Consider the following 13,708-nt stretch of genomic DNA (forward strand, 5'->3'; position numbering starts at 1 on the left):
TAATAGTTGGGGCTACGTGGAAAGACAACCAAGTCATAAATCAAAGCACTTACAAAGAAAGGGTAAAGAGTAGGAAAGGCAGCTTATTAACCCTAAGATTCCCTAGCTTACACATTCTACACATGCTGGTTTGATTTTTCGCCTGCCCTGAGCTTTGCTGTAAAGGGAGACATGAATACTGTTGGAGAAAATTACAACTTTGTACTCAATCATCTTTATACTTAAGACTGAGATCTGGACAGATATTGAAAATTTTTCATATCATCTGCTCTACATAGCAAGCAGTGCCGCGCCAAATGAGCAACAGTTAGTATGTGCAAAGAGAAACGAGCTAGATTATTCATGGTACAGATATTATCATAAGAATGTGTTTTGGAGAGATTATGTTGTATAATGAAGTCAATTTTCTCAGTTTTGTACCTTCCAGTCTGACTCAGCTCTCAATACAGGTGGCTCACTGATTTGAAGATTTGACAGCTTCTCAAAAAAAAAATAGGAAGAAACAACATTCCTGACACAAAGTATACCCCTGGTGTACTTTGTGGTTTTGTTTTCTATTTGGAAAAAAAAACAGTCCTAGATGTGGGGAAAAAAGGTGCCTCTAAGGCCATTTTGCAATCCTGACATTAGAGGTGCGGCTAATCAAAACTTAACAAGGTGTTGTGCGATGCCAAAACTGACAAGCCATTTAGCGTATTGTCTTACTAACTAGTACGAATTTTATCTAGTAGTAATTGAGTCAGATTAAGTATTTAGTTTATCTGGTGGTATGGGGCACATTAATCAAATGAGAAGCAGTTAGATGTTCCTTGCTTTGTAAATTGTAATAAATAAATGGCATTCCTACTTGTTATTTATCTACCTTCAAAGTTTAATGAATATTTCTAGTGCCAATTGCTGATTTTCTATATTTGGAGGCAACAGGCACATATGGAGATAATAGCACAATGTGATATTTATGAGGTGCCAGTTCCCTTATAAATATAGAAATTGAGTAATTAGCACTAGAAATATTCATTGAAATTTCAATGCGCACTTTGGGTTTTGAAATTAAATTGAGCTAAAGTTGATGATCCTTGTCATAAATTAATATTTGGGGATCTGGAATTTAACTCACTAGAGGTATGTCTTCAACTACTGAATAGTTTAAGTAAAAGTAACATTGGACATAGCAAGCACATTTGGTGAAAGGAGAGGCATTAAAAGGTCAATTACAGCTCTTTGACAGTGTACAATTGTTCTTATCACAGTTTCTAACATTGTAGTTTTTTCCCATTATATCAGTCTATTTCACTCTTTCACTGTCTCTAGTAGAAGATGATAGGTGATTTAAAACAGTGGTGGGACTTACATGTTTTCCACATCAAGTCAGTACCTACAGAGGTATGAATCTGTGATAACATAGTTAGAAATTACACTATATAAACTAAATGCTTCATTGACATAGATTGATTTTGAGGTATTCTTTAAAACCACTAATAATCTTTTAAATAAAAATAATACCAAAATAAAGTTGCTTATGAAGATTTAAAGGTCGTTTTGGTAACTTGTGCCTTCTGAAGACATCACATGCAACAAAACCTAAGCTTTTAAAAATTCAATAAGCTACTTCAGACTCAAATGGTTGAAAATGAGGAAACACAAAATGCCTATGCAATATTGACTGACTTGGCACAAAGCATAGACAATGGCAAGCCCTCTGGGTGCTTCTTTTGAGTGTTGACATACCAAAACAGCTGCAGTGAAGGACCATGAAGATGTTAAAAGGTTCTGAGCATCTAATACATGAGGAAAGGCGAAGAGAGCTGGAACTCTTTAGCCTCAAGAAGAAAAGGTTCGAAGGCATCTCATTAATGCATTTATATCAACTTGGGGGGGGGGGGGCGCAAAGAAAACAGGCTCTTCTCAGTGATGCCTAGTGAAAGAGCAAGAGGTAACAGACACAAACTGAAATACAGAAAATTCCCTCTAAACACAAGAAAATGTTTTTACTATGAGAGTGGTCAAACACTGGAACAGGTTGTCCAGAGAGGTTTGTAGACTCCATCCTTGGAGATGCTAAAAACATGACAGAACATGGTCCTGAACAATCTATTCCCTAGTTGGCCCTGCTTTGAGCAGGGGGATTGGACTGGATAATCTCCAGAGGTGCCTTCCAAACGCAGCAACCATTCTGTGACTCTGTGAAATATCTAGGGAAGAATTCATATTAAGCTTTCCAGTTTACATAAGATGCCTCTATGAACTATGAAGTTGCTATAGGTAGGAGAATGCAATGAAGAAGCACTTTCCTCTACCGCAAGCATGGTTTTCTGTAGGAGGTGGATGTCTTTCAGATGTTTTAAGCTGGCTATTAATGTATCACATACCCATGAGAGCAAATTACTTGGGCAAATTTCTTGGTTTTGTGCTGCGGGTACTACCATAGCTTCTCTAAATGGATGTGACTGTTTCTATTTTTCTTTTCATAACATCCATTATTCCAATGCAGTTACCTGTTTTTATCTATTGAAGTAATTTATTTTGAAGGCCAAGATAGAAGACTGGTTGGAGTTTGTGACTGCATTATGAAAAATAATTACAATCAATGAAGAATATACTGATTTTTTTAAATGTGAAAATATTTACTTTGCAAAGAAATTAAAGTTAAGAACATAAATTAATCACTTGTGAGTTGCTTCCTTAACTATGCAAAAGTGCAATAAATCATAATGTGATTATTTATGCTAAGTAGCTTGGGTTTTATAAGAAGCTCATTAAGTGACTCCTTATCTAAGTTAAATGTTTGGGAGCTTTACTTTCATTAAATGTTATCTACATTCACATGAACAAATTCATACATAAATTCCTATTAATCAGTTTTAAATAGATTTTAATAAAAACACTAAACAATCTGAATGAGCAAATGCTTTTAATATATACAGTAGACTTTTAACTGATTAATATTGCTGTCCCTAAATGATAATGGATTAATAAGCTTTAAAACTAAGTGCATCTAACTACTGAATAAGTAAAACCAAATAAATGGAAGCTTTGAAGGCTCCTTGTCATTAAAACCGGACCTGGACATTAAGGTGATTTTCTAATTAAAGTGAAATTAACAGCCTGTAATTCAAGCATGATACTTCAGGATCTAAGTAGTAGGCTCAAATAATCATGTGATTCTTTAGGAGAATCATATGCTTCTAAAATAATTTGGAAAACTTCATTACCAGAAAAGCATGTCATACCTTAATTGCAGAGATTTTGACTGCAATTTAAAGCAGCAGCACGTGTTCTCACAATGAAGATCTCAAAACCTGACACATTTATATGCCTTCCATTTCATGGTTAGCTTCCATGTTTACAACCCTTCCATATTAATTGAGCATGTGGCAACAGTATTCAAAAGCAGATGTGAAGTCCGCCTCCTCAGTGAATTAATACTATGGCATTATGTACTACTTCCTGATTTCACAGTTATGTGAAAAGAGCTCATCTATATGTAATTCAAAGTGAACACAGAGATACATCACACCGTTTAAAACTGCAGTGAAATTCCACATCTACAAACTGTGACGAAGGCTAATACAATTAGAAGAGTTCACTTAATTCTATGACCACGTCTGCTGTAGTGTACTGTTAAACAGATGAATAGCTCCCACAGACACTTTCTAGGTTTCTAAAGTACAAAATTACTTCACATTTCTCCTCTGTTTTTAGCAATGAGGTAAAAAGAGCATAAAGAGCCCAAGGAGATCTTGTGCAAAATACATACTTTTACAGAACGTTGTTTTCCAAACAATGGAAAAAGTATCAAGTGCCAGAACTATATTGTCACAGATAATCCTTTAATTCATCATATTTGTGTATATGCAATAGAGACTCCCAAATCAGCTTCTGAATTTAATCTGGCTGTTGTTTCCCCTCTATAAAGTAAAAAGAAATTAATCCACCCAAAGCATTTGATAGTCAACAGCTAAATACATCAGAAAACTGCAGGAGGAAATTAATACTTCATTACTGAGAGCTGAGTCTGAACAATGTGGACTAACGCAGGAGTAAAACCTGAGCAAGGAGAAAACAGAGGAGGTGCTGCTTCTACGTACACTGTCTATCCCGCACAGTCAGTCAGGAACAACAAAAACTCTTAATTTGACATTATGTTTGCACTTCACGTGCAAGTTTTAATCAGATTATTAGTCTGGAAAAATCACTTCCCAATTTAGATGCCTGACTTTTAAACATTGATATTCTTTTAATTATTTTTTTTTAAATAAGATATTTATTTTTAAAAATCTTGGCTTAAATGTTTCTGACATGTTTCCAATTATATTGACTCTCAAGAAGAATTGATCATCGGGAAGCTAAGAACTTTCAGATACTCAGAACTTAATCCCCTAAGGAAACAGGGTAGGTGATCATAATGAAAGAGTCTCACAGTTTACATGAGTTGCATAGCACATGGAAACTGGAAACATTTTCCAGTAACTATTACACTATTTATGATATAAAAGAAATGCTGAGGCACTGAGTTAGCACTTTTTATGCCTTCTTCAGTACCCCTTTGCTCCAGCCTGTCCTTGGCTCTAGCCTTTACCTCCCATTTACTTCTCTTTTTTTTCCTTCCAGCATCTCATACCCATTGTTATTCCACTCACTCACTCACTCTCTTCTCCCAGCTCCTCCCAGGCTGTAGTTTCATTACCACAATAAGTAGATGGAAGCCATGGAGCATCAGAAGCAGCAATCTTAACACCTCTTTCCTTCTCCCTGGCTCTCATTTCCACTCCCACTGTGTCTTGTGCTGGGTTCAAATGAAGCGTGGTTTTGGCAAATTAATGGACTGGAGAACAGGAAGAGTGTGTGAAGACTAGCAGCCAATGATGGAAGTAGAGCGAGATGATTTTTTTCAGCAACAGCACCGATTTATGCCCATTTAAAAATGAATCCTTGCCTTCATAAAGTCCTAGTATTTCTCCCATCAGTGCAGATCTCTCCCAGATCCATTTTCCTGAACTATCTCACTCCCTGGCTCCTTAGTCTCCTCTGTTGTTTCAAGTGCCTCTCCCCTCTCAGCTCAAGGTACCCTGTTTCCCCCTCCTTGTCCTTACAGCACTTTCTGAGGACAGCAGGGAGAAAGCAACACTGCCTCTGCCCTAATTCCTATAACAACACCTTATCACCTTCACTTCTGTCATGTGATAAGCAGTCATCACCAGCCACCAGCCTGTTTCCTATAAATCCTGCTCAGTCAAAGCGTCTGTCCAATGCAGATTTAAACCTCAAAATTCTTGATTACCAGCTTTAACTGCTTGTGTTCAGCAGTTTCATAGGCTTACATATTAAACAAATTTTATTGTCTTTTCATTTGGAAAAGATGGGAAAAAAGTCAAAGTTGACACCAAGATGACTACATTCTATGTCTTTGTTTCTAGGTATAAAAGTTTTTTATAAGATATGTGCAAGATTAATTTCTGCACAGAGCCTCTCCTATTCTTCACTTTTCTCTTTATGAGAGATCAAATCTCACCCTGGCAAGCCTACCTTATCCAAACAGCTCCATGCCAAACAGTTAAATATGGCAAACATACACAAGAAAAATAAGATTAACAGTGCTATTTGGGGCAATTTTAGACATTACTGACAGCTTTTCCTTAAAAAAAAAAAAAAGGGCATATTTACATAATAAACACAGAACTGTGGAATATACTACTTTCTGTCAACACACTGTACTGTTCTTAGGTAAAAGTGCCAATCTCAAAGTCCCATAAAACCAAACTGAGTGTAAAGACGAAATCAGCTCCCAGAATTTGTCACGTCCCTGAGAGCACCGTTAGCCCCGACTGTCCCTGCCCAGGTCCAGGGCTCCCCCGACACTGCCCACGGCCCAAGACCCCACATCACGTCCCTGGGGCTGCCAGTCCCTGCCCCGGCGATGCCCCAGCAGGGCCGGTCTCCAGCTCCCCACAGCCCTGCCCTGCCCGGCCATGGGCCTTGCTGAGCCTTGCCCACCCATGGGCCCACATCCCAGGAGCCTGGCCTCAGCCCATTCCCATCCCCAGGGCTGTGCCCGATGCCCGGGGCTGGGGCTGCCCCGGTGCCCCCCCGGCTGCCCTGCTCCCGGCTGGGGCGGTGGGACAGGTCCTGGCTGCCAGGCCCTGCCATGACCCATCTGGTGGGGCCACTGGCCCCCCTGGTACCCTGACAGGGTTTTAGTGTCCAGCAACATGCAAATTCATTCACTATCATTTCCATGTCGCTATTGATTAAACAAAAATAGTTTTCGTTACCAGCACTTGGTGAAGCCACAGCTGGAGTCCTGTGTCCAGGTCTGGACTCCCCAGTTCAAGAGAGACATGGACATACTGGAGAGAATCCAGTGAAAGGCCACAAAGATGATGAAGGGCCTGAAGCATCTCTCCTGAGCTGGGAACGCTCAGCCTGGAGAAGAGAAGGCTCAGAGAGGATCTCATCAATGTGTACAAATACCTGAAGGAAGGCTGCAAAGAAGACGGAGCCAGGCTCTTCTTAGTGGTGCTCAGTGACAGGACCAGAGGCAATGGGCACAAACTGAAACACACGAAGTTCCTCCTGAACATCAGGTAACAATTTTTTACTGAGGGGGTGACTAAGCACTGGCACAGGCTGCCAAGAGAGGTTGTGGAGTGTCCCTGCCTGGAGATATTCAAAAGTTGTCTGGACATGGTCCTGGGGGGAGGGGTGGACAAGATGACCTCCAGAGGTCCCTTCCGAAGTCAACCATGCTGTGATTCAGTGATACAAAGGAATTATGCTACCAAAACTGATCTTAGTGTATGGCCTATTTGGCCATATTTCTCCAGCAGGCTGTATGCTGGAGAAAGCTCAGAAAAGAAGTGTCCTGGTTTCAGCTGGGATGTAGTTAGCTGTCTTCCTAGTAGCTGGTACAGTGCTATGTTTTGAGTTCAGTATGTGAAGAATGTTGATAACACTGATGTTTTCAGTTGTTGCTCAGTAGTGTTTAGACTACAGTCAAGGATTTTTCAGCTTCTCATGCCCAGCCAGGGCACCTGACCCAAACTGGCCAACAGTGTATTCCAGACCATGTGACGTCCCATCTAGTTTAGGAACTGGGAAGTGGGGGGGCAGGGATTCGCCGCTCGGGGACTGGCTGGGTGTCGGTCGGCAGGTGGTGAGCAATTGCCCTGTGCATCATTTGTACATTTCAATCCTTTTATTACTACTGTTGTCATTTTATTAGTGTTATCATTATCATTATTAGTCTCTTCCTTTCTGTTCTATTAAATCGTTCTTATCTCAACCCAGGAGTTTTACTTCTTTTCCTGATTTTCTCCCCCATCCCACTGGATGGGGGGGGAGTGAGTGAGCGGCTGCGTGGTGCTTAGTTGCTGGCTGGGGTTAAACCACGACAAGAAGGAACTTCCTCAAGCCCCTCTATTGCCAAACGAGAGTTAAATCTCCTTGTATTGACTGTCAGGACCATACCACAAGACCACATAGTCTTAAGTTCTGTCAGGCAGACCGTCAGACTTCCAGCATGCTCTATGAAAAGCTTCATTCACTAAAAAAAACCCAAACCAAAACAAAAAAATCTCTGCCACCATGCACATCTCCAGTTCTGGTCACTAACGAAAAGTATTTCAACATCTAATTAAATTGCTGTCAGTGTGTCTTTCCTGGTGAATGGAGACACATATGAAAAAATAATTAGGTCATGTTGTCTAGCTGTACAAGGCAAGCTGAGAAATTTAAATGGTGAAAGCTCTCTAATAGGTATGATGAGATAGCTGCACAGCACTGCTCAGACCTTCCTGACGGCCTGGAGCAGCTGGAGCTCAGGGGAATTCCCCTCCTGTTAATAAAACTTTGTATTGCTTCCACTTATCTGTTCTTGAAACAGAAGCTACTGAAAACCTAAAATATGCATCCGGTGGTCAAACCTAATTCAAGGTCATAAAATCTATTCTACTCACCAGAAAACACAAGGCAGCAGCTCCTGATATGTTTTGCACAAGGAGGCAGCTTTAATCTTCATGCTTAAGAAATTAAAAGCAGTCAGTATATAGGAAGGCTTAATGTAACTCTCAATTTCTTGTTTGAGCTAAGAGAAAAACAAATCACCGCTACACACAAGACTGCGTTTAGTAGAAATTGATTCTCACCTAAAGGACTAAAGCTTGCTAAGAGACTCTCAGAGGGATTCACCTAACCTCAATCAAGACAAAATTAATGAAGAAGCAGACATCTCCTGGCATATCTTGGCATATCACCTCAACAGGAATCGCTCTGTCTCAACATTTTCACTGAAATTAATTTAATTAACTCATCCATTAATAATGAATGATCTACAAGCTTGAAAATAACCATAGATAATTGGTTTTGACTAGAATTTTCCAGTAAGCTGCCACAGAAATGGATATTTTCACTCCAGGGCAGCTTTATGATATTAAAACAATATTAGCTGGGGCATACATAGTCTGCTGGAGTTCATAAACATCTTAGGTATTCAAAAACAAAGTAGAAAGATATCTGTTTGTTCTTCCAGGCATGAAAATAGGAACTGATATTATGGTGCATCTATTGGGTCATTAAATGATAACTTTCAATTTACGTTGTCACAGGCTGAGGTATTATGAAACTGTGTTAGATCCACTACAAATTATCAGAAACTAAGCAGCTCTCATGATAACCAAATAAAAACCCCAAATCTCTTGCTTGACCTAAGCTTAATCCCAGTGGCCCTGAAAGATGCTAATGGAAGAAAATATTTTAAAAAGCATTTATGAGTAAATCTGAAAGGAAGGTTAACAATCAAATTCATGCCACTCTTGAAATGAAAGCTATAATATTTATGACTAATTTTTCATAAGAGATATGTCAACAACCCCATTCTGTATCAAAGCAACAAACAAATTTAATAACACTTTAAACATGAAAATAAATATTTTAATTACTCATTTACTATTATTCATCTCCCTCTAAGCTTTACATTACTGGTGTCAAGATAATTTACTCTTCATTGTTACAGCCTATTCTGAGTATTGCCAGCCATTGATTTAATTTTTCCTCTTTCAGGAATTCTCCTGGAAGTTGACTAATTCAGATTGTCTTTGCATCTGACTGCCATTAATTGTTGTGACAGATTATGATCAGCCTGAATCACACTGGGAACTTCATTTTTTCCTAACCCATCCATTTTGAACTTCATGCTGAAAACATATTTAAATGTAAACAATGCAGACTTACATTGCACACTTATTGTTGATAACCCCTTCTATACTTTTCACTGGGAAAACGCCAACCAATCTAGTGCCTCAGCAATTTCTCTTGACTACAAACCCAGTCACATGGCACCACAGATGTTTTGCCTTCTTCAAAGCCCACCAAAATAACAGGGAGAGACTCAAATCATCCAGGGCAGGGAGAACATTAGGACACAGCTCTTGAAAGCTGCCATCATACAGAAGCAGCACATTGCTGACTTACTGACATGAATTACATATCAGGAGCTCAAGGAATTTATCCAAAGAAGCCAAGTTCTCCAAAGAAATAACTTTCAAAGGTTTCTGAAAATATTAATTATATAATACAGCAAATGACCACACAATAGAAACAAAAAATAAAATACAATATTAAGGATTTTACAGAAAGTAAGTTCTGAAAACCACAAGTTGACCAATTCTTTCTTAAGTCTTACCCAAGTTTTAGATGTTAACATGCAGAACATTAAGGGTATCATCACTCCTTCAGGTGGAAACCTTGGAGTGAATATGAGGAACATCACGGCAGTCATGCTTTTATTATCAAATCACTAAAACAAGACTGCTTTAATATTAAATGGAAAATGGGTATCACTAACTTGTTGCATGTCTTTGGGAAGTTTAGATCAAATTTTTGGTCTAATTTTGTAACCAGGCTGTTTTCTAAAGTAGTCTGATTTTTTTGTCTGTAATTAGTTCAAGCTATTTCAGGCAAAAGGATGCTCCTTTTACAGTTTCTCAGTTATCGCTTCCTTTCATTCTTCTTCCCTGAATATCTTTTTGGGCCCCATTTCAAGTAAAAAGTTTCATTTATCATCTTTGAAGTAGAAAATATATGCTCCTACAAAGCATCCAAAAACAAGTAAAGAGTCTACAAAAGTCTGTTAGCTGTTTGTCTCCTTATCTGTTTTGGGGGGGTTAGAAATCATCTTTTAGATCAATGTTTTTACAGCACCTTGTGCAATAAAGCTTTGGTTCATGGCTTGGGTTGCAGGATGGTACAGCAGAAGGCTGTATCACATAGGGAAGCAAACATGAGACTTCTGTCTGAAGGGAAATGCTGAGAAGATTGAATGAGAGATAGGAAGGGTCAGTCAGTTGGCTAACTCTCAAGAGATTAAAGTGAAACAGGTAAGTGATGAAAAGTTTCTTTAGCTAAGTTTTTGTTCCTTGCTTTCTGCCGTGTTACCTCAGAATTAAAGGAGAAGTCTGGAGTACCCAAAAGGTGTTGCTGGGATGGTGAGGAAGGTGGTAATAAATTACTGTAGAGAGAAGGGAAGGCCGGAGGCTTTTGTGTTCTGGGAGGTCAGAGAGATTGCTGAGTGCCTCATCTCAAGGAAAGGCTTTGCTTTACACTGAATCTGACAGTAATCCTAAATCCCAGAAAGAGACAGAATGAGTAGTTGCCAATCTAAGGCAGGTAACTTAGAAACACTTGAAATTAGAATGCTTTTTTAGTGTGGAAGAAGATGAGGAATACTTGAATAAATTTGGTCAGATGCACAACTTAAACTCAACTAGGTTTTCAGACAGAAATAAAAGGCATACAAATGTATTTTAAAATGTAGTCAATATTGGCCTGAGATCTGAGATAGACATTCCCACTGTTCTTGGACCAGAAAGAAAAATACCAACCTCTTCACTACTGCTTATTAGCATTCTCTGTGAAGCATAAAGCTTGTTCAGTGCTTTGCATGTTAGTTTACTTTTTGAGAAAACTGGAAAAGTGCACACAGAAATACACCAATGTGAGCTCCTGTCCAGCCCAGAACAGGTGTAATTGAAATAAATAGGTGACTACAGCCATCAGAAAGCATTAATACTATCCGTGTCATGGTTCAGGTGTTTGGTAGACTGTTTTGGTACAAAATTTAAAAAAAGCTAACCACAAAACCACTATGAATCATGTTTATATCATCTGCTTTTTTATTCCCTTTTTTGCTTGTTTCTTGCAAACTACAGCAATAGTAGAATTGTCATTAATTAAAAATATCTACTCTTTGTACTTTCATCCTCTCTTTCTCTGTCAATTTATTTTTTCTCATTTATGTCCAATGTATGACTCTGTGGAAGCTCAGGGTGGACTTGCCTTAATTTTATTAAAGCCAGTTTGACCAAGGAAGCTGTATTTTAAGAACTTGAAACTTTTGCTTATTACTTGCATTAAAAACACCCTTCAAAAGGGAATGAAAGGAGAATATGCTTTGTTCATAATTCATAATGCTGTCAAGTAGTAGAATTATTAGTATCTTAAAATTTTATGACATTTGCAAAAGGACATTATAAAAATACTTAGAAAATCTGACTTTATTGCATTTCACAAACTCAACTTACATTTGGACTTAAGTAATAATTAGCATTTTTACTGGCATTGAGCTACTGGAATTATATATCAGATAAAGTAATTTCAAAAGTTCAGGAGCAGTCAAAATTCTAATTTAAACTTCAGGAAAGTATTAAAGCTGGAATCATGTGCAAACCAGTGGAGCAGTATGCCTAAAGCATCAGCCTGTTAACTAAATTAAACCAGTTACCCATTGCATTGAAAAGACATAACATGTGCGGGTACAATTCCCCCAGGAGAGTATTTGCATACTAAAGAGTTCAAACTTACCCTGTTCTGAGTTTTTAATTCAACAGTAATCCCAGGCAAGGCTGCAGGTAGACTCTCTCAATGAAAAATTACTAATTTTGCAATAAACACTTTCTCCCCCCCACCCCCTTATTTTTCCCTTCTTATTACTTTTCATGACATTGGATAAATTTCTATTTACATCTTTTTTAGGGGTATACAGATAATTTCAGTTGTTGGGGAGATTTCCTCAACTTAATTCAAGGACCTTTTCTGGTTATTTGGTTATTTGTCAGAAGAAAAGTACATCTTTGGAGTTTTTTAATGATTTTTTTAAGATTCCGTAAGACAAATTCTGCTAGGAATTTATATGCCTAAAACCATAAGTAAACATCAGGGAGATTTTCAAAAACTCTTACCTCCCATTCACTTTGGTAGAAGTTCGGTAACTAGCTCCTGTTTATAAGATTTCTCTGCAAATCTATTCATTGTTCCAAAATCTCTAAAGGGAGCAGGATTCTTCAGCAGTTTTAATGGGAACTAAAGAGCTTAGCAATTTGCAGAAGATCCAGATATATTACTCACCTCTCAGATCTAGATTGGCAGCAACTTGGCCTAAGTTTAAAATAAAAGTCTGCTAACAAAACAGTGGTTTGAATCTTTACCCAGAAGCTGAGGAAAACTTAAGCTAAACCTGCTGGTACTTTGTGAGCTAATTTACTCTATTCATAAATACTAATCAGCTTACCTAATAGCATTTTACTAAGGGAGAAAAGAAGATAGACAACCAAATAGAAAACAGTACCATCCGATTCCTAATTCCTGAAGTATAACTTCAATTATATCACAGTTCTGTTTTTATAGCCAAGGTAATTTCTTGGTCAGGTAGTAGCTTCACTCTTCCTCTAGCTACACTTCATATAGCAGGGATTTTTAAGTCCCTAGCAGCAAGGCTAGGTTTCAAGCTGCTGCTCAGCCTGCGGTGCAAATTGTGCCTGCTCCACTTCTGAGTCCTTCCTCAGCATTCTCTGCTCCACACCCAAACTGCAGCCTTGCCTCTCCTCAAGGCTGGGCTCCAGCTATCTGAACAAAGTGATTCAAAGATAGAAAGTTATATGTGTAGCTTTGGTAACAGTTCCTGTTAATTCAGTTCTCTACTTGAATGGAACATGGTACTTCAGAGCTGACATAATCTTCTATATATTAGAGAATTTTTAACAGATTTTCTGTTAGCTTTGGCAGCCAAACATCTCTGTTTTCCTCTGTACATTAATTTCTTAAATTCCTTGGTTCTTCAAATTTCTTCTTCAGATTTCTTAAATTTCTTCTGTTCTTTAATTTCTTCTTCCCAATGGCAAAACTATTACTATAGGTTAACATGACCATTTACTCCAGGAAAGTTTAATTTATAGTTAGTTGGCCAAGAGTCATATTCTTATCATTTTTTCTCTGCTTCATTATAAGCTTCTCAACAAAATATAGCAACATACATAACATAAGAATAGTCAGCTTTTCCAATGGTCCTTTAATTTATCTTTACTTTAATAGATGTCAATAGAACACACCTTCATTTTGGATTCTCCTCCTCTTGAAGATGTTTTTGAGCAGGAATGGACTACAGTTTAATTCTTTTTATATACTGAATGATAGCCACCTAGAAACAACACCACTACATAGAACTTATCTGTGTTATACAGCTAGACTATTCAATAAATACAATTTGGTAAGTAAATAATTCTGTTATTTATGTGAGATGTGGTAAATGAAAACATCTTTATCATTTAACAACAATGAAAAAAGGCATTTTTTGCAAAGCTAACATTAATTAATTAGTCTTAAATAAAATACCTGCATTTCAAAAGACATAATAAACTTTCTCAGGAAAATACTACTT

This window comes from Haliaeetus albicilla, chromosome 21 (genome assembly GCF_947461875.1).
Source record: "Haliaeetus albicilla chromosome 21, bHalAlb1.1, whole genome shotgun sequence".
In the NCBI taxonomy this organism is placed as follows: domain Eukaryota; kingdom Metazoa; phylum Chordata; class Aves; order Accipitriformes; family Accipitridae; genus Haliaeetus; species Haliaeetus albicilla.